The sequence below is a fragment of the Pholis gunnellus genome (genome assembly GCF_910591455.1).
Source record: "Pholis gunnellus genome assembly, chromosome: 18".
In the NCBI taxonomy this organism is placed as follows: domain Eukaryota; kingdom Metazoa; phylum Chordata; class Actinopteri; order Perciformes; family Pholidae; genus Pholis; species Pholis gunnellus.
In genome coordinates, this window is record NC_136545.1 from 7,890,162 (window position 1) to 7,915,302 (window position 25,141).

Sequence of the window (25,141 nt, forward strand, 5' to 3'; positions counted from 1 at the left end):
CCCCTATGAAGCCAATTAATTTGGCTGAAGAAGAAGAAGAAATTATGGACAATCCTGGGACCTTTCCTTGACAACATGTGACCTTTCCTTGACAACATGTGGCCTCCCAATCTCATTGCTCTGTCAACATTCAAATGAAAGTAAAAAAAGATTCAAAGAAAATATACTTTGTGTTGTTCAGAAAATAGGTTGCCATCCATCGGATGCCAGCTCATCTTCACTCAAGAGTCTTGTGCTTCTGCCAATGTGGAAATTCTAACTGTTGTGCTATTGACTTTTATAAGATTTAGCCTAAGCACTTTTCCAAATGCTCTGTTTTGAATCTGATTATTATAAGTAAATTTTTCCATTTTACTCACAGCGGCCACAGCTGTGTTTAAGTCAAATCTTTCCTCCATACTCAACAATGAAGTCTCTGTCAAAGGTCTTTTATAACTGCCAGAAATGAAAGTCACATTTTCAGTCTGAACCTTAACTTCTTTAATCAAATTTTTGAAAATGTCATTACGTTTTTTTTTTTGTGATTGGATTATAACTTTGCTTTTTGTGTCACTGCACTTTGTCTTGGCTTTGAGCAATGCTAGCAAGATACTCTTTGCTTTCATATTTCCCCTCATTTTTGCCGATGCTTTTTCTATTTAAAAAATAAAGCCAATGTAGTCCTCGTTGTGCAGCTATGGTTCTGTGACTGGAGAGATTTTCTCCACAAACTAACAGTACACATACCCTATCTGGGGACCAACTCACTGGGTCACAATTCTTTATGACAAACAATGTTTGTGTGCAGCATAGACGCACCTGTAGCCCTAGGCTTCACGTTACAAAACAACGTTAATATACACACATGAAAACTATATTTAGTGTGAGGGCAGACACTTAACTGTGTTGTAAGAGAGTTTCCCAGTTGCCTCTCTGAGTGGCTGATTCTCTACAGACGAGTGCCTTTGTCCTGGTATATCACTCCCTTAAAGGCTTTGTGCATTATACAGTTGGTGTCGCAGACTTTGTGGAATAAGGGGCAGTGGACTGATCTTTGCCAGGATTGCATTTCTGGTCAGCCATTTTTAGATTTTTATTTCCATGCAATTTGTGCTACAAAGGGGTACTTGGCACTCTGAGGTTCCCGGTCATAGACATGTAAGTTAAAGGTTTCAAATCTGGCGTGGATGACATGATTGTAAAGCCCTCTCAGGCAGATATGTGATTTGTGATTTTGGCTATACAAAACAAATTGGTTTGAATTGCCGTGAATGACTGTAGATTGTTGTGATTTTAGAAACCCTATAAAACAAACAGGAACGTTGACATTGGATTATTTGCCAAAGTCCTGTTTTATATTCAATGATAACTACAGATTCACCATTCCAATTTTTCCTGTCCTAATGCCAAATCCATTACCTCAACAGGGTATCTCAACTCATTTGAATCCTTTAACATGAGCCTTATTTATGTAGCCACTAGTAGAAACAGTGAATGGCACAATGATATCCAGGTAGAATTTGTAATTACAGTTAAGTGGATAGCATCAGGCCAATACACTATCTCTTCAGGCAGGCTTTTCTCACCCAGCGTTCGTGGCTATACCTGTCAAAAACATTGCACTGTGATTCGCACACATCTTTCAAAATAACTGTTCATGTACTCCACAGTCCAGCTAAACAAGGTTTAGGTTTATTAATTGTTAGAGTATGTATTGAATATAATTAATACAGTTAAATTTGAAATCTGTAATAATAATAACTATTGTTTGGATGTGATTCAATTTAACTTTCTTTAGTTGATTTGACAGTCAGTTGTTGACTACATACAGACGTTGATACAACTGGTGGCTACTTTAATACATATGGCACTAAATCATTGCGCAAATTAGACGTTATCGTGATGTTCCGGACTTTTGCATGAGGAAATTCTCTCGAACTGGACCTCGCTGAATTTTAATTGAATACCCCTGCTCTAATGTAAGGTGTGAATGTGTTTTTCCCCCTTTCTCTTAATTTATTTACTGCATGTAAAAATAATGGAAGCTTTAATCATCCCACTGCATCCAGTTAAACACAGCATGCCAGACTGTAATTCTTACAATTCCCAATCCCATTTTGGATAATATTAAATTCCCCATCACAGTGCATGATAGACTAGAGACTCATTTAATTCTTTTGCTCCCTCACTGTCCTCCACTCTGCAATTATTTTCTTATTTCACAGCGCAATTATTCCTCCCTCCATGTGCTTTGTTTTTCCACCTTACTTTGAGTCGACTGTTTTCCCTCTCTCTTTCTCGCGCTCTCAGAACTGGCTAGGTGTGGTTAATAAACACCTCCTGAGCTCTAGGGCTCTCCTGGGCTCGAAAGATTTACCCAGCGAGAGGCATTAGAGTGATTTAAAATTCCACATAATGGCGACATGATATGAGCAAGAATGTAATGCTGCGCATTTACTTTAACTGACTTGGACATAACTGAATTGCAATCATGATTATAACTGACAAAAGCTGAAGGATTGGATCTTTGGTTGCTTCCATTGTTTAATGAGACACTGTCATCCCAAAGGTCACTTGCTGTACAACACGATTGTTTGAAATTCACCTGACATATTAGGTTAAATATAACTACTGTGTGACAGTTGATGGTGGTGAACGTGATTTATACTTTCCATTTAGTGCATACTGTTGGAGGTTAACAGGCAGAAGCGTAACATTTTGTGTTCCTTCACTCCAGCCATATACTCACAATGACAGAACATACACACATGTCAAATCTAAACATCACCTGGTGAATCACTGGGGCTACTCCAGTATGGACATCCTAACAAATGTACAAACATATGTACCATCTCCACCAGCATGGTTGAACACAGAGGCCATGCAGCTTTTATAGATCACATATTATATTAAAACAGACACAGCATGGCAAGGCTTTAAACAAAATGATCCCTGTCTAATAAGTTTAAGTAATTTACAACAAAGTGGCCTAAGTCTCCTGATGAATAGATATTGTTCTGAAGGGCAGTGAGCAAATTGCAGAGCTGGAAGAAAGCTAGAAATAATTTGGTGTTTTACCTCTTGTCCATCACTTGTCTTTCAAGCAGTACTGCCAGATCAGTTTGCCAGTTTCTCACCCCAATCACAACTTAAACCTGCCCAGTTCAATTAAAAACAGTCCAAATCTAAACCGTGGCAAAAATGTAAAACCACGACATCAGCAATACCAACCACATCATAAGCATACAAAGCTTCCTATCTGCGTCAAATAACCAACGATAAATGTAAGATAGGGTAACGCAGCCCCCAGAGTGCTGTTTGACAACCAAATAAACAAATTCTCAACAAACAAGGTAAGTCCCCCATTATCCCTAATGACCAATCTGGGAACACTGTGACCAAGTTGTTAAACATCAGTATGCTGTGGGCAAGATTCAGATGATGTTCTGGACTTTGAACTTCAACAACCACTGCTGTTTTGAGCAATACAAACACGAGGTAGCCTTTTGCTAAAGATATGGCTTTTCTTGAGTTTTAAAGAGCGAATTACAGTCGTGCCACGGTGGGGTGGTGGAGGTTTGAAGCAGCGCACACATTAAAGTGACAGGAAGGGGACATGTCAGGTAAGGAAGATCAGCAACTGACATCCAGAACAGATAACTAATATTGGAGGATAACATTTGCCATTCAGAGACCTGAGGCCAGATGCATGAGTGTGCAAGCTATCTGTAGTCCTTAGGCCTCAGATTAATAGGAAACACTATTATATGCCAGTTGAGTTAAAAGCCCAGATATATGAGAATAATGTTGTAACACTGGTAATGAATTGTTAAACTGATTATGGAGTATAAGTAAGTTCACGTTCAAATAGTATAAAAACATATTTTAATATAACAAATGACATCATATATGTATGTAATGCATTAACATAAAAGTACATTCTTCTTTTTAACAAGTCACCTGCATTGCAGTTGAGAGAGAGAGAGAGAGAGAGAGAGAGAGAGAGAGAGAGCACCCAGAATAGGAGAAGAAGCAACAGGCGTTGTACATTTTGTTCTGTGATGTGGAGTCTTGCAGGGTTTGGAACTATCACATTTAAGCTATAACAAAAAACAAAGTAACCTTTGATAGTTGAAAGAAAAGGAAAAAAGGTTTTGCACGAGTTAGTCTTGACAACTAGGGTGGCACATGAGGTAACCCCCTGGTGGTGTGGAAGCAACTGCACCTCAGATGGTGTAGCTGCTGTGCGGTAATTAAATGCAAAAGAAAGAAAGAGTGCCCACATACTGTACATGTTAGAGTTCTGCTGGCTTGTCTTCTATTCAAGCTAATATCTTTGAACCGACATGTGACACACACCCACACACACACACACACCTACACACACACACACACACACACACAAAGCTGCAAGGTCCAATGCATGATCTAATCTTAAAAGTATCAGCATGTTCTTTAAAGACAAGTGCTTGGCCTTTTATGTGCTGGGGGTGGTGAAAGGTAATTGATTTCCAGATGTATTCACCAGGGCTGTGAGCATGCCGTGATAACATTATATCACGTCCTATACTGGTCAGTCTAAACAGTATTTTTATCATGATTTTATCATAACAATAAACCCTCAAAAATAGTGATGCGTTTGAATATATCTGGATCAGTATAAGTGTGTCAGATGTGGACCAGACACTTGAAGTGCTGACATCGACTCTTGAAGGGTATTTTAGAGGCGGCTGTCTTTGGGACGTCGTTGCCTGGACAGGAACAGACAGGTAATGATCGATAAGTAATAGACCACACAGTGTTCGGCAAGGAAAGAGAAAGGAGGTGTATTAGCAGGGGATATAGTTAAAATCGACAGCCAGGTGGACTTAAAAGACAAGCAAAGAGCACAGTTTGAAATTGACCAATTAGAATGAGCAGTAAAAGTAAGCTATGAGAGACAGATAGATGAACATTGACAGTTTGACAACAATGAGGGAGAAAGATTTATCGTATCATTAGAGAGACGACTGGCTTATAATGACCAGGACTCCTAATGAGGCCCTGAAATCATGTTTGGTCCTGGCCAAGCTTTAAAAAGCCACATGGCACACCATACATACATTTTCCACTCGGTCCTCACAAAGCTGTAAAGACTCACGTCACACACTCTGACATTCACGCATATACATGGCCACACCTGTTCCAGAGCAGATGACAATTGAGGACCGACCACACTGGCAGGATGCCGAGATAATCAGCAAATAGTGGAAAGGCAGATAATTAACAAACACTGCGAGCTGATAGTTTGAGCAGATTAGCAGCTTTCTGGAGAGTTGAGAGGACAAAGATATGCCTGTCAGGATCCATCCATTTGAGTAATAAGGTGTGTGTGTGTGTGCATGTTTCTGTGTCTCTATACACACATGATTATGTCTTTATATGCCTCTTTGTGTAAGTTTAAAGCTCATGATGAAAGGGCTGATATTTAGAGGCATAAATAAATGTGTTATTGTCTTTTCATACAGTTAAAACTCACAGGTTTTACAGATCACACAGATTTCTTTAAAGCAGCAAATCAGTTTGGACTGATTTCCAACTTTACCGGCGCCTAATCACCTGCAGCGAGAAGATGCTGTTTGGAACAGTTGGATTCTCTTGCGGCAAGCACAGTTTAGAATGTGCATCTGGTAGTGCAAAAGAAAATGAATACATTGTTGAGCGGTTAGTGTTTGAATGTGTTGTATTTCCACCTGGTTATTGATGTTTTATTCCGATTTATACTTCTCTTCTGAATTCAAAAATGTTCCCCGAATTTTTATGAAACCATTTTAACAGCAGTTCTACGACAGCATACCAACAGTGAAAAGTTAGATGATTTATTTTAAAGACCTAAAAATGAAATGGAACATTCACAACTCTTTTATATGTGTTCTTAGTGTTGCTCATTTTATAACTGTGGCCCATCCCTCTCCCAACACTTGTTTTGTGCTTTTCTCCCTCCATCACTGGGACCGTGCAACAAAAGTTGGAAGACAAGAAGCGACATTGAATAGTAAAAGTGAATAGACAGCAACAAAAGACGATTCTACCGCCTGCACTGGCCGCTGCATGTGGAGCCTTCGGTATACTGCCAAATAGTTTTGGCCTGTTCTGTTTAACTTGTTCAGGGATTTTCCAGTGGACAAGGAGGACATAATGAGAAATATTCAAGCAGATTAAAAAAATGAAGAGCAAGCAGCTGTATTTCTGCTTTTCCGAACTGGCTTCATTTATTAAATGTTTACTCCCATTACTTAACAAAATACTAATTGCAGTTTCTGTGAATAAAGTAGCATTAACATAGATACACAAGAATAAAGTTAAAATGCAGAATGTGAAATGTATGGTGAAAAGAGGGTGAGTGAATCAATGCTAAGATAACAATAATACAAATGTGGAATACAACAGAATAGATGTCAAATGAATTAAAAGAGATGGTGACAGATCTTCAGAAACATCCCAGTGGAGGGGAGAGAGGCCTGAATAGGGGAAGCTGCTACACAATAGGACAGTGCCAGACAGCCGTAGAGCCAAAGACACAGTGAGCAATGACACCCCTGGGCGATCTTTTGAGCAATTTACTTGACGCAGAAACAAGTATTGGGGATCTCAGCAGGGACACCGAAAACAAAGCATTTCCCCGATTGTAAGACCTGTGTGATTAAAAAAAGTTGAGGATATACCCAGAAGCAAAGTAACACAGCACTTTGAAATTAATCATCATTTGGGGGGAATTGCTACAGTGGAAAATACTGAAGTACTGCTCTCTATGGTCTTCGATTAGGTTGTCTGTAGTGTTTATTTCTTTAAAGCCATACTGAAAAGCAAATATGAATTCTACCAGGCATAATGTTAGAAATAAGGTTACTTAACACATACACTCAGTAGCTGTGTTACACACATTACATCTTTCTAAGCTTCAATAAAACATAGTGCACGCTTTAAATATTGTTGTTTATTGTTTACTGACTTGTTGACTTATAATTTGATTGACTCCTGTGAAAGGGTGGGGTTAATGCTAAGGGTGCAACAGTAGATAATTAGATATAGTTTGATATGCCCTGTAATAACCCTAAAACACCAAAGTCTTAGCACATGGGGAACATAAATTCTCAAATGACAGATTTGACACCGGGTCAGATGTTGTTGGATGGCTAGTCGGGTTGGCCTCTGGATGTATAGCTCCTATAACCAACCAAATGACCTACCATGTCACATAGATCTATCATTTGGGAGCACAGTGAGTTACTAAACAAAGAATGGTCGATCGGATGGGAAATATATGCTGACATTGTTCAATCGAAGATGGGCAATGTCATGTCTCATAAATAGTCATACCTTCTCATCAATTTGCAACTGCGTCAATGCATCTATTGCAGTGACGAGTCCTGCTGCATCAGTCAGCCTGTTGTACCTTTTCTGCATGAACGAGAACAAACCAGAAATGATCGAAACACACAGTTTGCTTTTACCTGCAAGGGTGGACATCCAAGGCTAAAGAGGGCTGCTTTCATTTATTGTGAGGAACTTGTAACTGGTCATGAAACCAGTTTCAGTTTAAAACAGATGCCTGACTGATAATGGAGATTGGCTATTTCTTTATGGTTATTCTTAATGCTCGACATCGGTGTCACTTAGTTGGATGCCGCGCTAAATTAGATAAAATCATGCAGGCTCACCAGCTACTTATTGACACGATCATCTCTGTTCGGTTGAAATGAAGTTACAGACAGAAACATCTGTTTAAGTACAAAAACGGATGTGAAAATGGGATGTTATCACTTTAACTGCTGTTGAACTGTTAGTCCATGGTTTATGGTATAGCTTCATTTTTACTCTACAGACATGCCAAACTATTTCTTTAAACTGCACTGCTTACTCTAATGGTTGATCATATATAAAGCCTATATGCTACACTTGTTTGGACAATATGTATTGTAAATACTTTGTATTGGAGAATAACTAGGATAGTAAGAATTTCTGGCATTGTGATTGCCAGTGCAAACATAGTTTGATTCAAAATGATGCTGCCATAGAAAACCTGGGCTATGAGTTAACTTGGATCATTATTGTTGATAAATAAAAAAATAAAATAGTGCAAGTTCTCATTTCTTCTATTCTTCTATATTCACTTTGTTCTAGTCTAATTTGTTCAATCCATTCAGCTTTTATTTTTGAGAACACATGGATTTTTGTTCTTTGCCAGTCGCAGCCTCGCCATTCGCCACCTTCAGACAGCGCCTGTTCCATCCCTATAATAAAATCAATGAATGAAGAAATAAAACAACAGCACCACATAAACCAGGGTTTCCCTCGCCCTCCATCCAATTTTACTACCATCGTACCGGCGTCTTTTCGAAAGGCAGCTTTATTAATCTAAAATCAATTCATGGGCCAGGCGTTCCCTTGAGGAGCAGAAGAATGTGAGTGGGGAAGGATTTTACTGTACTGGCTGCAGAAAATAGAAAGTACTCCGAATGAGAGAGGGCACTTGAAATAGATTCAGATTACAGGCCCACGTTTTGGCTAGAATGGTTGTCAGACCAAACTCTGGAGGCAAAGTCCCAGTTTAGCAGGGGTGATGTTGATGTTTGGCTGAGGCTGAGAGACTCAACCCCAAGCACAGTTTTATCCATTTTAGAATGTCCAGATGATGCAAAAGTGACTAAGTGATGAGCAATGAGCAAGTGTGTGAACATGTGAGGAAAAGCCGAGGACGCAATCTGTCTTGAGAGTGTTTTTTTTTTTATATACGTATCTATTTATATTCTATGCTGGAATACCTCATTCAAGCATCATAGACCAAGAAACTCATTTTTATGAAGGCAGCAATAGTGCTGAACATTTGTCATAGTTCTATTCTCTCTGTAGAAATATTGTCCATGCTCCAATGAACAATTTTGGTAAGCACAGGCCATTTTTCTCCTTTGATTGTCACACTCCATTGGCTCCATTTTCTGTCGGTGGGTGAGCACAGTTGATTTTTTACACAACATAGCAATCAGAGCAGAAAACAGAAAAGAAGAGGCCATAGAGGACACAACCCAGACCATTGGTGCTGAAGGTAACACACACATTTTTACACACTTACATTGCCATGTGATGGCATTGTGTTTTATGCACTATGCCTTACGTCCAAACCTACTGTTAATTATTGTTGTATAGATAGGCACTTTGCCACCTGGACATTTAACGCTATAATTTTACCGTAGGTTTTCTAGAATTAACCAAAAAAGAAGACGTCCCCCACAAAGAACAACAGGGTTACAGTAAAAAAGAAGGGGCTATGGAGACCATGATCAATGCAACATACACAATCACATAAATTACCTCACTCTTGAGGCCAAATAATCACTGTTGCAGACAACAGATACTGTGGCTGTGTCTGCAAACACACACTCTAAAACGAAGTCCCGTTGAATTCTTCAGATTGTTTTTAATCATTTTTCTAGCTTGGAGAATGAGCGCTTAATAGTCAACGGATTAACTAACCATCAGTCAGTCAAACTCTTGCCGTTGCCAGTCGGGAGAGGAGCGAAAACACATGTTCCATTGAGAAAAACCTTCACTTCTTGTTATTTGCTCTTATTTCAACAAATACATATTCTCCAGTTCTGATATAGCTGATGCTATTGCAGCAGCTATGCTGACCTCTATAGGAGCCGTCATTGTTGTTTAGAACCAACAGTCGGTACACGTAGCTGCCGTTAGCTCCTCACAAGATGGATTTTCATGTGGTAGTTTATGTTCTGACGTGACAAAAATAACCCTTTCTTGGAAAGCTGGAGGGAATCAAAACAAACGAAGGAACAGATAAACCCTATAAGCAGATGCCGGTCAAGGGAGTGCCGTTTAAGAATAGATCACGATCAAGCAGTAAAGAAAAGACATCATGTGACTTGTGCATTGAGCTAGTAATGCACTTCAAACCTGCAGCAACTAAATTCATCCAAATATATTTTGGTTGTGTTTTCTTCTGCACTTTTACACGACTATCATGTAACTTTGAGTGAATGGATATAAATACACACAGCCCCGTAACTACACCCAAGTGAATGTTCACTTTGATGGATTGCAGACCTGCAGCGAGTTTCAAGTCTCCGCAGGAACATTTCAATATCATACTGACATGACCTGAACCCAGTGGCTGCCTGGAAGGTTGGAAAAAAACGACTTCATCAAACTCTAAAACAGCATGGGGCGCTTCGGAAAATGGTCACTCCTGACGTAAAGTATGGGTGACTTGAAGTAAATGAGCGAAAACGTGCAAAACATCGGCATGCTCCCTTTTTGAAGTCTGGTGCTGCAGCTAGGTCGGCCGGGGCCTTACCACACCACTTGTTCCCTACTTCCCGCAGTCTGACCTCAGGTACTATCATAAGTGAGTATGGGCGAGTGTATATGCCTGTGTACGTGTGTGTGTGTGTGTGTGTGTGTGTGTGTGTGCGAGGGAGAGAGATTACCCCTCCCTTTTGTACATTTTTTATGTCCTGGTGCTGGATGCCGGATGCCAGATGCCCCCCCCCCCCCCCCCCCCCCACACCCCCCCCCCCCCCCACCCCCCCCACCCCCGCACACACTCACAGTCTAGAGCCGGAGCCTGTAAGTGTGTTTATTACCTCCAGTCTTTGGACAGTAAAGAACAGGAAATGTTTTTCCTCCTCTCACCTTCATACACACACACACACACACACACACACACACACACACACACACACACACACACACACACTCATGTACACACACAGACTACCTCAGTCACTCCCTTCCCCTTTTTTGCTTGTGGCCCACATCCTCTCTGGGCACCGGACGAGGCTTAAAGAATTTATAAGTTTGGTTTCTTAATGTATTTTCTGGTCCGCTGCATTATTGCTTTTGTGTAAAAGCGTTGGAGTCAAAGCATGAGAAATACTGGAACCTTTTTTTTGACTTCAGAGATCGTTGATGGTGGAGACAACGTTAAAGAAGTGGAAGAGAGACTATTTTTACTTTTCAGTAGCACACATCTAGCAACGTTTCCGCAACAAACCTTCTGCTAACCGCTGATTGCTGCTCTGTGTGAATGAATGAACATAAAACACTGCAATTGAGTATTGATCTGTTCAGTAAAGAGACGTGGTGAAATATAAGTTACTTAGGTGTAACTCTCGTTAAGTGTGCGCAGAGTCCACCACAGCTCTAATTCACTAAATGAATGAATGGATGGATGAAGCACGTTTCCCTTAAAACTCTGAAGGGAACCGTGTTCAATAACAGTGTTAATGCGTATTTGTATAAAAGGCCTTTACACACCGGGGACGTTTTTTCCGTGCAATTAAATCACACGTCAATATATATTTTCAAAGTGTTGTTTTTGTCACAAATAGTTGAGCATGAATATTAAAAAACTTAAAAAATTGATTTTTCTGAGCTTTATCACAGAGAATGAAGGCATCAACAGATCACATATTCAAAATGTGCACTATATTGTACAACAACAGGAAGGCAAACTGTATTACTCTTTTAACCTTGACAAGGCAGCACAGACGAGAGCCGGTCCTTTTGTTCTTATCTTTCACAACAAACGCCCTAGAAACAAACACTTATACATAATTGTTTACCAGAGTGAACTCAAATTCACTGAAGTGAAATAGCTTACAGTAACTTAGACTGTACAGCGATTTACCTCAGGCAGACTGCCAGAAGCTGCACAGGGACAATACGATCCCGGTAGTTGGTCTTCTGCCTGCGCAAATCTATTGGGACCTTTTATTTTTAAACTGTCACTCATTTGCATCAGTGGCATTATGAAAGGGTATTTGCCATTTTTGTGTTGTTTACCCGTCACGCCCCCTCCCGTGTGATAAGCTTAAGCCCGATGTGTTCAGCATTTGTTATATTTCGTAACTTCTTAACACATTTCAGTGTGTTAGCAATACAATATGTTGTTCACCCTGTATGATAACAATCTCTTGCAGAGGTGCCACTGCTATATTTTACTTCTACAGTGTATTGGAACATATTTCTGCCATAATACAGTCAACAACATAGATTCATGCAAACTACATTTTTGCACAGATTTCTTTTTTTTTATTTACACTTATATTCAATTTTTTTTTATTTCAGGAAACAAGATATAAAATACTTGGGAAAACTAAAAAAAAGCAATCATGGCGAGTTTCATCAACTTTGTCGTAACTGTCTTGCCAAGTTCGGGCTCGTGGTGACAGCCTCTCAACAGTGATTAAAATGCCATTTCCAACAAAGTCACATCTTCTACCTTTCACCTCGCCTCTGTGTTGAGTTTCATTTCCATTTCCTCGATGAAGGACTCTTGCCTGCTGGCTTGGTCATAAACAGACTATTATTACAGAATCTGGGGAGTCTCTTTGATATGCCTGACATCTCAGTAAGTAATGAGGAAATTTGCAGCTCCGATCAGGGCATGCTGATTTTCAAGCCGTTATAAGGGGGGGGGGGGGTTATTTCTTGACATAGTTCATCTACCTCCCAGCTGAGTGCTAAATTGATTGGAGACAAGATATCACCATTTGCATTTCATATTAGGCCTACACGTTTCCTTTGCAAGAGACCACACCACAGAGTATTTTGTTAGTGAGAGTCTAATTGCTTACCACAATAAATTGTTATTAAATGGATGGAAGATTAAAGAAGATGAAAGCGATGCATAATAATTCCTACTGGTTGTTCAACAGGTAAGGCAAGACTGCAGGGTTAGAGGAGCCAATCAAAAAGGATGATGATCCCGACTGAGAGGTGACGGAGTACACTTATCTGAGTACAGTCTGGCTGAACACAGTTTGTGTATGCTTTTCAATTTACTCTTCAATAATAACCAGAGTAGTTAATTCACTGTAATGGTTGTAAAAAGCTAAATATATGGCATAAACTTTAGTTGAAACTTTAGTCGAAACAGCCATCTTACCTGTGAGTGGAACAGGAGAGTGGTATATTCACATCTTAAGCACTCGCAATGAAAACCTTATTATGGTTTATGACTTTTACAACAATGTAACATTTTGCCGAGCTCGATACATAGCAAGTTTTTGGATGCTCAGAACTTGTGGTGAGTCCAAAACCATTTTCGATGGAACTTAAATATCACATTCTGCTTGCAATCTCCATCACTCCATCACATTGCACGGTACACATACTCAGATACAGTTTCCAAAAAAACATTATGGGCTTTCACTAAGTATTAATGGCTTTCTCATTAGTTGTAGGGGTCAAATTATGAGACCGGAGTAACACACACACACACACACGGCAGTAAGAAACATCCTTTCTCACTAGTCATATCTATGCAGAGAATTTTGGTTTGAAAAACTCAACAACATATCTTCCCCGAAATAGAGTCTTGTCTTCTCAGGCGGATCTACAGAACTGACTGTCAACTCTTTTCGAGACTATTTCTTGAGAAGAAAGCATTTTCAGTGAAAACTATACTGACAGTCAGGTATGTGGGTTATCCTGAGATAAAGATATTTGTTCTTTAAATTTGCTGTTTTTCTTTCTCTGAGAATTGGGCAACATGAAGCGATTTGTGTAAACCAACACTTCAAATTGAAAATTCTAGAGCTGACTTACACTCTTATCCTTTTTTCTTGATATGTTGTGCTATTTGAAAGAAACTTGACATTCATTTTGGTTCAATATTCCTCACGATTCATGTCCATACTGGTCAGTAGAATAAGTCATTTGTAGTGGTGCTTTCTAAGGACTCAGTACTCAAGTATTTGTGGTAGAAACAGTCCAACACTGGTGTTGCTGCACAGCTCGTCTGCACAGATTCTGTGCAAATCTAAAAGCTACTAAACAGCTACTAGTGGCACAAAAGTGATAATTATGAGCTGGAGACTGTGAAAGAGAGAAACGATTAAAATACAGAGAAAAGGGGAAGATGGAGAAAAAAAGAGCAAGAAAATGAGTAACAAGGAATCGACCAGGCTCTGCTAGCTTAATGCGGGTCTTGGTCTGAATTGGTCAAGCTCTCTTCTCCCCATCAAGAATAAAATGACTGTCATCTCTAATGACACACGCAGTAACTATTCACACCAGCCATGAATTTAACATGGTCAATTTAGATGGAGCAGATTGCTTGCCAGTTTCTAATGATTCACTCGTGACTGAATATCTCATGAGAGTGCACAGGCTGTTGCTGAGAATTCGCCACCTTTTTTTTTTTTTTTCTATGTTAAAGTGGCCTAGTGCTTACAAAATGTGTCTTGACGTACTCACAATTTCAAATGAATTTGCTGTCCCTTCTGCGTGCTCTGGCTTGCTTGAACCCGTGCACTGCATCTTGTGGTGGAGGGCTTTGTCCAATCATTGTTGGGGTGGCGGAGACACTTAAAAGCCCAAGGAGATACAGTGGAAGTGTGAGCAGTCTGCTGTCTGGAAAACGTGGCTTGTAGGAACACATAAGGAGGACTGACAACTAACCCTAAGCTTATCCAACCAGCTGGAAGCCATGCAAAACACAACATTGTGTTCAACAAAAAAAAATTGGTGTCTGTAGACCGAGTCATGCGTTGTAAAACATCCATGTCATTATCCATTATGTAAAGGGTGGCAAACGTGTCGGGGGAAAAAGGCCCCTGGTACTGCTGTCAGACGTTTGAATAGTTCTCCCTTTTGTCCACTCTCGCTGAAAACAAAAAGAGAGCCGGTGGCTGCGACACGCCTGAGTACTCTTATTCTAGAAATAGAAGCGACACATATCAAGAAATATACTGGTGTCAAGAAACATCTGATTTAAAAAAGTTATGACAACTGGGCCAAGATATTCCCGAGCTGTGAGTTGGTGTAATAGTTATAGTATTGACATTGGACACATTTAAAGTCAAGTTTTTTTTTTAAGGCCTTTTTCAAAGATAGCATGTGAAAGAAAGCATTTGTCCATATTTATGAACATTTTCAAAGCTCATTGTCCAAATTTGATCACAGCCCTCCTCATTAGCACCGACAGACCAGAATGTAAACAGAAAAAAAGAACAACTTAGTATTCACTCGTCTTTTGTTGCAGAGCTACTCATCGATCCATCTGCTGTCATTCTCTGTGAAACAGTGCCATGTGCAAATGGCAACATTTTGTTACTCCTGCAGATTTTAATTAAACTGCAGATATAACTCATGAAAAAACAAAACAACATAACAAATCACATAGATATGGCTTGCAAAGTGTGTGTGCCGTTTTATTATAGACCCACTTTATTAAGTCTGTGTACAATCTAATACCACTATTCTGTAAATAACCTGCTTGTATGATGCTCATGATGTGCAGTTTTTAACACTGTCATAGAGGTATAAATTCAAATACATGTTTTCGCATTGGGGCTATAGATAGTGGTGCTGTTGGTCTGGACTGCAATATATTCAGAGGTGTAATATTCTGCTCCACTCATACATAGGGGGGGGGGGGGCATTTGAAACGCCTGTCAATTTAATGTATTCCAGTACAACATCACCTTAAAAGTGTGCATTACGGAATTTAGAGCATATCTATTGCCTCCACATGGCTTTAAACATGGAGACAGCTGAGGGGTTGGCTAGCAGCTAATTGTTGCCGACAGCTAACAGTGTTTACCTGGGCGAGAACCAGAGGGTGGGTCGGAATGGCAATATCAGTGCTAACTGCAGTACGAGCGCCGTGTAGAGCGCGGGCCTTAAGCTGGATACAGAGAGACTCACATACACTAAATGTAAACAACACACAGCGTGAGAGCTACTTCATTCTCAACTTGCCATTTCTCCGCTATATCTTTACATCATTGCATTTGCTGCTATATTGATGCTCTGAATCCTGTATATAAAAGCTTTGAATATGACCTCAATAATAACATAATTAATTGAAATGACACATCTCAAACAATGTCAAAATTATAAACTGTGTACATGTAGATTGTATGTTTATTAAGCTGTACCTGAAATAGGTTATACAGGTGTACCTAAGCGTCCACTGAATGGGAAATCCACTTTCCTCACTAAATAGCTGCTGGAACTGCTCTATCTCTGAGCAGGATTACTGCCGCTGGTAGGAATTCACTGTTTTGCCCAAAGACACTTCAGCAGGATAGATGTTGGCAAAAATAAACTTGAGTTGAGACATAACTGTTTGACAATGGGATCTCTAATCACTTTTGCACTCTTCTCCTTAAATGCTGTTGCCACATCTCGTCTCTCATAAAGTCCCCTATGCACACTGAAGCCAAACTGTCAAAAATGATTTTCCAAAACATTGCTGTCTGAGGGAGCAGCCCAGAAGAAAGTCTGCCAAACTGACAAATGCTCAACACACAATGGCAACACGAATTCTTATGGGCAGACTGTGAGGAAGACGATCTCTCACGCGCCAACCGGTTCAATATTCATCCCCATCAAGTGGCACCAGATCACAGCCCTGCTGTCACTTCCTCCCTTCACACCCCATATGTAGATAGCGACTTTGCAAGTATTATGCACGTTTTATAGGCTGAGTCAAACTCGGCGTCTTTGTCTCATGTTGTTTCCCATTTATATTTGCAAGACAATCCGATAAAGCCGAAAATCAAAGTATTTCAATGTGAAGGACAACCTTATATCTGTAGAAAATAATAGCAGAATGATTTTCTGCATTGAGCTGCAAACAGCCAACTGGCTTTAAACTGGGATTCTGTTCTACAGTATGTCAGACGTTGTTGTTTCCCCTCTGTGGTGCATTGTCAAATCAAGAAGAATAATTGAATAGTGTATTAGGAAGGGCCGATTGTCCAAAATTAAAAATCCAGCTCGCCAAATTGACAAATGTTCATGTTCTGTCATTTCCTGGCCAAACACTTTAGGAGCGGAACATAACATTAGAAAGAGATAGTGCAGCAAACCAACTGTGTGCTCATTTGCATCAAGTAGCAGAGCTAGTTCTCTGCCAGCTCATCAACTCGTTTTTGTCTCATAAAAATCCTTTGGTTAGTCTGAAATTCTGTTGGTCAGTCCGACACTTTGGCCCAGACTGAAACATCTCAACAAGTATGGATTGCTGTAAAATCTAAACACGTTCTCACTCCCAATGCTCCAAATACCGCAGCTTGGTCAGTGCTCCTCTGCGTCTGACAACACCAAATGGCGGCACTCTTCAGCGCGTGTAAGCGACACAACGGGCTTGCAACTAACTCCAATGTTTACACACCTGCGTCTTTATTTCACTCTCGTCGCAAACTGACGTAGTACAAAGTGCGCAGAGGGCGGGCGGGAGATGAGGCGGATGTGTCCAACAAACACAGGACTTTCCTTCAGGAGGCCGCTGTTCTTGTCCCTTACAAAATAAACTGTTGACAGCTTGTCACGTCAGTTGTTAGTCACGCGAGCCGTTGGTGTCTCAGTCACTTGACTCACATGAGTCACTACTCGTTCGTCACTACTCGTTCGTTGCTAGTCGAGTGGTTAGTCCGTCAAGTTACCGTGAACCATGCTCTTTTCTTAAACATAACTTAGTGGTGTTGTTGCCTAAACTGAACCTAAACGGAACTTTATTTTGAAAACATATATTGAGCATATATTGAGACGCCGTCCCTGAAACGTCCAAAACTTACGGGTTACGTAGAAAGTTATAGTCTAAACCTGAGAAACATTGACCAAGCTGCGGTATTTACACATTGGTGTGAGAATGTCTTGATAATGTGGTGCACAATAGGGTTGAAGTGACATTCCGGTATTGATTGCAACTGTGATAATTAAATTATATTGATATCATGTTAATAACACACATATGATAATACCGTGTAAATAATCCAGTGCCGTTACAGTTATAGTTACAATCTCTCTCTTCTCTGGGTCATCCATCGGCCAACATAATACTGGGATCTGTCTCATCAACCAAATGTCTGTTCCTCTTTTGAAAGGGATCATGTGTAAATAAATGGCTGCAGAGCAAAAAACAACAAGGGGACAAAAGGAGGCTTTTATGTAACAAAATACAGACCAAATTCCCAACAAAACGTTTTGTTAAAGCATTTCATAAACTGGTGGGGAATAAAAAAACATTTTTCCCCGACCAGTTTATGAAATGCTTGTCGGGAGCAGAAACAAACAATAACAATAAGACCAAGCTGCACAAACAGCAAGAACATTATTTTTGTCATTTGCAGCTTTTATTTGTCTAAATCTCCCGTGGAGTGGGAATTGAAATTACTGACAATCTTTGGCACAGTGAGAGGAAAATAGACTTACTCTTTTAACTGTCAATCTGGTTTTATTATTTTTGTCTCCATCCAAGCCTGCCTCCATTCATCCAAATTCCAACATTCATTGCTCAGTCCATTCATCCGTCAATCAGCACACACCGGCTCATATATTTTTACCCTAAAGCCTTTACAATTTGTACATTCCACTGCTCATTTCCAATCCCCTCTGTCCACTTTTACACTTGTATGTATTCTTCTTGACAAGCTCGAATCACTTAGATATGTCTCCTATCCCCTCATCTATTCATGCTCCCTTTTTCCTATAGACATTCCTGTTCAACAACTCCAACGACAGATTCTCGAAAAGCGGCACTGATTTCTTCTTCCCTTTCGGCTTCAGGAGTGACTGTGCAGCGAGTGAAGTGTGAGTGAAAGCAATCACAGTGCATCGCCCGCGCCACTCTTGCATCGTCACTCCAAAAGCAACACATTCCATCATCAGCCCGATTCATAGCCAGGAAATGTCTTCAGAGTTGCACACTCAATCAATCTCGTTTTAAAAAAGTGCGTGTGTGCGTGGGTGTTTCTGAACGTCGGCGCGCAAACAAAAGTGCAAGAAAGAGAGAGTGAGAGAGATTCATAGTTTATCTACTTTTTTTTTTACACTGTCAACTCCTTTCACAGACAGACTCTTGCTCCAATGTGGCTGGATGTCACACGCTCCCACATGCGTGCGCACACAGACACACACACACACACACACACACACTTAGAGGATATTACTCACAGGTGCAGAATCCCTCGGAGAGAGGGGCCATCGTAAATCAGGCACGATTGAGATGTAAAACCGATGTTCTCCCTCTTTTACAACCCTGAGTAATTGAAATGCAACACGGCTGAGTTTTGTATGTTTTTCTAAGAGACTCAGGAAGTGTAAAAGAAGCCTCATGCGGAGAATCAGTAACTGCTTTTTTGAATTTACTCAAAGATTTTCATGATCATCCGTGTGCTGAGGAAGTTTTATCTCAGTCCCAATGATGTGCGGCTGACGGGAGATGTTAAACATTGTAACACCCACCGAGGGAAAAGCTCATTGAAAATGTGCCGGGTGTGAGTTCATTATCTTTAAAAAGCTAGATCACGCTGTGTGCGTTACATTATATCTATAATAATTTTAGTGGGTTCAAAGTTGTTTCATTATCTTTTTACAGACTGTTTTAGATTATCATATTAAAACTGTGTAGACTGAATGTGAATCAGTCCTCAAGAATTACACACGTTCACTCATACAAGTAGCCCTCATACGCAGGTCTGTTTGAGTAAGTATGTGTAATTAATACAGTTAAACAGGTTTTTTATCATTTAGTTATAAATGTGTCCTAAAGGAGTAGCTGCACTGGCACTAGTAATAGTAATATTGGATGTATTAGGAGTATGTCATATGAACTGTTTGTTTTCTACACTGTTGGCTAATGAATGCATGCAAATCTGGTGAAATCACCTCAATGTGATAAAATTCATCATCAGTTTGTATCAGTTTTCTTTTTTTAAATAGACTAGATTTTCTTTTGAGTTTGAATAACTTTTCCATAATCACTTCTTTTGAAATCATAAGTGTCGCTGCTTTGTTTTCCCCCTTGAATTTAAAGTCAACATAATTATTCATTGTGTGAGTCGTTATGCGACTGAACATATGTTTTAGTTAGTGGATCAGTGAATACCGTGCTGGTGAAAGCATCCTTACATCACCTCTGAGACATGAGACAATACACCAGCATGAGCCTGTGTGTGTGTGTGTGTGTGTGTGAGGTGTGTTGTGCAGGGACATAAATAAGTTCGTGCAGTGGCATTGTGGGGACTCACTTTCCATCTGGGGACCGAAAAAATAAGGTTTGTTTATTCTAAAAAGTTTTTTTTTTTAAGTTTAGGCATTTACAAAGTTAATATAAACTGTGAATATCCTCACAAGTACTGTAGTTAGTGTTAGTGCACATGTCACAAGGCACATGTTCACATCTGCAGGTGTGCTTATGTGCACATAAATCATCTCAGCACAGGAGATATGCATGGCTGCCTTCTGTCCAAAACCTCACTCACCTTACAAATGTGTATTCTCCAACCAACCGTCGCCCTTCAATAGTTCCAGGGCCTTGCCTCGTCCAAGCGCTCAACACTTGTATTATGTGACTTGTGTTACTCTTAGAGAAGTTGTAAGAAGATCACCTGAGCATCAGGGCTACCACCTTCCAGTGCTTTACAATGTGTTCTCTCTGTCTTGAGTGTAGCTATGTTAGCCAATTTGTAAAGCCAACAGTTGTAACTTAAATTCAACACTGATCATCCTGGTTTGAGTAGCTTTATTGGACCCTATCAGATTGCCACAACCAAGACAGTCTAAGCATTGTTTTTCGGATGAAACAGACAAACTACCAGGAATTGAGATCCTGCCAATACAAGAGTCCCTGTTCTCCTTTTATTAGAGGATCAAAGAGGTGGAGGAGAGAAAATCCAGAACACACCAGATACAGGATAACAAAAGCTCCTGGATGCCTGTGTGTCTCGTCTCCCTGCATCGACAGCTGCTGCTGGGGAGCAACACTCTACTGTCCTGTGTGCAAATTGTGCCAAAAACCAACATGAGCTCCACTTGTACCAAATAGTCTTGCTCAGTGGTATATTTTTTAATTGTGTTTCACTCATTAATGTTCACGTATGGCTGTTTTTTGGTCAGTTGCTTTTGAAATACCACATGCCTCACCTGGAAAATGAATGTGCTCCGTGATCGTCCTGCATGAGTAAAAAGTTAGTTGGATTACCACCATCCATACTGCTGTTTTAATGCTTTATGGCTACAGATCTGTACAATATTTAATATTTAATGGTTATGGTAAAATTCCTGGGAATAAGGCTAAACCTCTCCCCTTTGTCCCCTTGATGTCTGTCCTCCCACTCCCTTCCCTTCGGCTCCCCATCCCTCTTGTATCCTCCCATTACACCTCCTCTTCCCTCCTCTCTGCTTCCATTCTCCCTCTCTGTTGTCCTCCTGTGTGATCTGTTGCTCCTCAGGGTGAAGTTTCGGCGCAGATTGATCGTGTTCAAGCCTGCTGAGGAGGTTAGTTCCTCCTCTTCTTCTCAATGGAGGGACCTTTCCACTCTTCCCATCGTCCCTTGCATTCTTCTTCCTCCCTCCCTCCTTCCTCTGCCTGGACAGATTAATAGTCTTCCTGTCCTACAGAAAACCCTACAAAGACATGTCCTTCCCTTGACAACACTAACCAAAGCCTCTCTCGCTCTCTTTCTCACTTTCCCTTTCTCTCGCTCTCCTGTCTCGCTCACACCCAGTGACCTGTGCTTCCTCTGGGCTTACTATACAAGACCTCCATACCTCTCGTTTCCACTCTGCTTTTTTTCTTCTCCTCCCTATCTCCAACACACAGGCTTATGAACACTATGTCACTTGGCTGTAAATTATATAATGTGGCCAATCAGATTGATAAAATGATGGTGCATTTATTTGTATGACTTTTTGAGTCCCTAAAATGTTCTGTGTACAGACGTCATGAGTAAAAGGTATTTTCTACCACCTTCCAACGGGTGGTATGACATTATAATACACATAGGCTCAAATATAGAATATTTGAAACTGAATACTGCAGTCTTTCGAAACCTATTCTCAACCATTGCTGCATGTCATCAAGGTCACCGTTGGTCCCCTGACCTTCTGTTTTAGCACAAGAACATGTGAGAATAACGCTGAAGAATGAAAAGCAGCGAGTGGAGCAGGTGAGGGCTGTGACCGAAGAGAGAGCAAAGAGAGAGGGAGGTCGAGACTAATACCACATGTTGGAGACAAAATAGTATGGGACGGATGGAGGACGAGAGAGAGGAGGAAAAGGAGGGTTGTGGCAGGGTCAAGTCTGTCTCTTGTCCCCACAGGCTTACGTGACTCACTGGCAGTGCACGTTAAGCAAAGTTCAAGGTTGGATTGGCTTGTGGAGGAAATAAAAGTCAAAACTCAGCCCACTGAGGGAAAGGGTGCTCTTGGGTTTACTCAACGGCCATGGGAGCAATAATCAGACCGTAATCACTGTTAATATAACATATCGGAAGAAAAATCTATACATAATTCTTGTTGCATGGTGGTGAATGTAAAAGCCGAAATCTGGGACATTTACAGTGCTTGACAGTAAATGATGATGGTGAGACTACATGAGGATGATATTGGATGCTCCATGGTCCTTCCTGAAGTTCAAGAGTGAGACATTTCAGCTTTTAACGTTGAAAAATATTAAGCTCCACTGATGGTAGTAACCTTATCACTATCTTCAGGATGAACAATGACATTTTATTTACTTTGTACCATCATTTCAAACCCTATAAGGGCAGTCAAGTATGTATATGTAAAATGCTATGCAGGTGCCATCAATAAAATGACTAAAGGGCCAATAGAGTTTATATTAAAACACAGCAGAAGAGATTTTTAGTGCTTCCTGCTACCCATACTTCTAATAGAAAAAGTCTACCTTCTTGAGGAATAAGTAATCATTGTTTTCCATTAGTACTGCAAACAATCATCACACTTGTATTCCTGATGGGAGTGGTCATTTTCCTTAAACTGTTGCTTGTTCCAACAGTCAATTTGTGAAATGATAAAAGCCAAACAGCTCATTATTTAGAAATATCCCTCCTCTATTCGGTGTCAAATGTTATCAGTGAGTTCAGTAAAATGAATTAATTGGAATGGAACTCAGTGTTGGCAAACATGTAAAGGTCAGCATTCAGACTCCGTCTGCAGAGAGAATATGAAATTAGTGCGTCCTTACTTTTCGGTTGCTTAAGGGGTGAACATTGTTTATACAGATTCCCTGAGATGAATAGACCGTAAATAATTCTGTGTGTGTGTGTGTGTGTGTGTGTGTTCACCTGTGGAAATGAATGTAGACATTCAATATTAATTGCCGCTTTAGGCTATTGCTGCTTTTCTTTATGTTACTTTCTTCACAAATAACATTTTATATTGTTTCACCCTGTGTGTGGATGCATGCCTGCGTTAACAGCTGAATAATAAAGTTTTTATTTCTAATACACAGTGGGCGGTTGAAAATAAATACATGTCAACAATTTTGTGAATGTGGTTAATAATATAATAGAGACTGCATGGTTACCAGAATACATGTGCAGAAGTCATGTGTTATTCATAAATCAATTTGTGTATGAACAGACGTGAACTGGTCATCGTGTTGACCAAAAAAAAAGAAAAAAAGAAACAGAATTCAAAACAAAAGAGAAAGTCTTGTTTGCATAATTTTGCATTCAGATTCACATTTTTATAATTAACAGGCCGCCTGTGACAACAAAGATTAACAATGGCAGTTAATTCTACTTGGCAGGCAGTCTGTGCCGGAGCAGCCTCACTGAATTTGTGTGTTGGGCATGGTCACTGTGAAGGTAGCACAACAACAAATACACCACACGGAAGAGCGCAGCACATCTTTCCTAGTTCGACTGAAAGTGCTGTTTTCGCAGTCTTTTCACACTTTGTTGCCATACCTCACTGCTGATTACACACAAATATCTGGGCAGCAGAGTGGAGTAAGTAAGTGTCCTGCATAAGTGTCGCTGAGCACAATACTAAATCTCCAGCAACTCCAGGATTACTGCAGAGGATCTTCACCTCGGCGAAGGAGGCCAATAGCTAAAGTTCTTAAAGACTAATAAAGAGGTTTGGTATTGTGCCAGTGAATCTTCATGAGTCCGCTCAATTATCCGACAACTCATTTTATTAAAACATTTTTATTTCCTGAATTTTTTATTTACAACTTTTGCTTGAGTTTGTTTCAGAGGTCAAATGTGCTTCAAGAAACAACAATTGACATTACCATATAGATGGATGTGAAGCATCGAAAAGCTACATTAGCATGCAAATGTATGTGCTAAAATACAGTATTTAGGTAATAAGATGTTTATATTTGGCTTGTTTAACAGGACCAGCTAAGAAGACAAGTGTTTGGAAAATAAGTTCATTTCCCCGCACACTTGGGAGGTACAATGCAAATAGTCAACTTTTGCTACTTTCAGTGGAAAAGAGTTGCCAACAATGGGCTGGGTTCATCAATTTGATATGTTCTTAAATCTAGCACACTGTTGCTGTTTTGCTGACCCCAGCGTTGAGAGTTACTCAAGTTGTTGCTTTGCTATGCTTTACAAATTTGATCGGTGATTGACTAGTGCAGAGAGGGTGGAGGTGTTTATTTCAACCCTTTAGTAGGGCCTGGGGTCTTCCATTCAGGCTCCACACAGCCATAATAACAATGCTCCTTACGCGCAATGCTCTGTGTGCACAGCAACATTTGAGTGGGAAAAGTGTTGATACAAAAGATCATCTCCTCTCAGCAGGCAGAGAGATCAACCTGGAAGCATAATAGTGAGCGGGACAAATATAGGAAATAGAAAAGTGAGGGGGGTGCGTTCCATCTTTCCCCAGTGCAAACTTAGCCCTTGAAAAGAATGTTCGTTCTAGCAACCAGCCAACAGGGAAACCCAAGTTTCTTTATAAGGAAGTCCTCCTCAGTTCATAGATCAATAGATTCAGAACACAACAGCTTGGAGTAGTTGCTGCAGCAGTCATGCAGAATCGATGCAGGGCTGATGCATAATGGGATACATCAACAATGTTTACCAGTGTGAAGTAATACCAGGAAGTGTGTGAGGGCCTCGGTGGAACAGTTAGAATGTTTACAGGTGTTCATTTTTGCATTTAGTGTGGATTTATTGTTGGGTATCCAGTCATGAAATAGCCTTGGCAGTACAGCTGCTGTGCCCATCTGCTTCACTGAGCCTTGCTCTCTCTTTCTCTCTATCTCTATCACACACACACGCACGCACACACAAACACACACACACAAACACAAAGATATTCAATGAACGCACTGTACATGAATTCAGTTTATTGCTCCCAATGTCACAGACACTTTGGACATTTA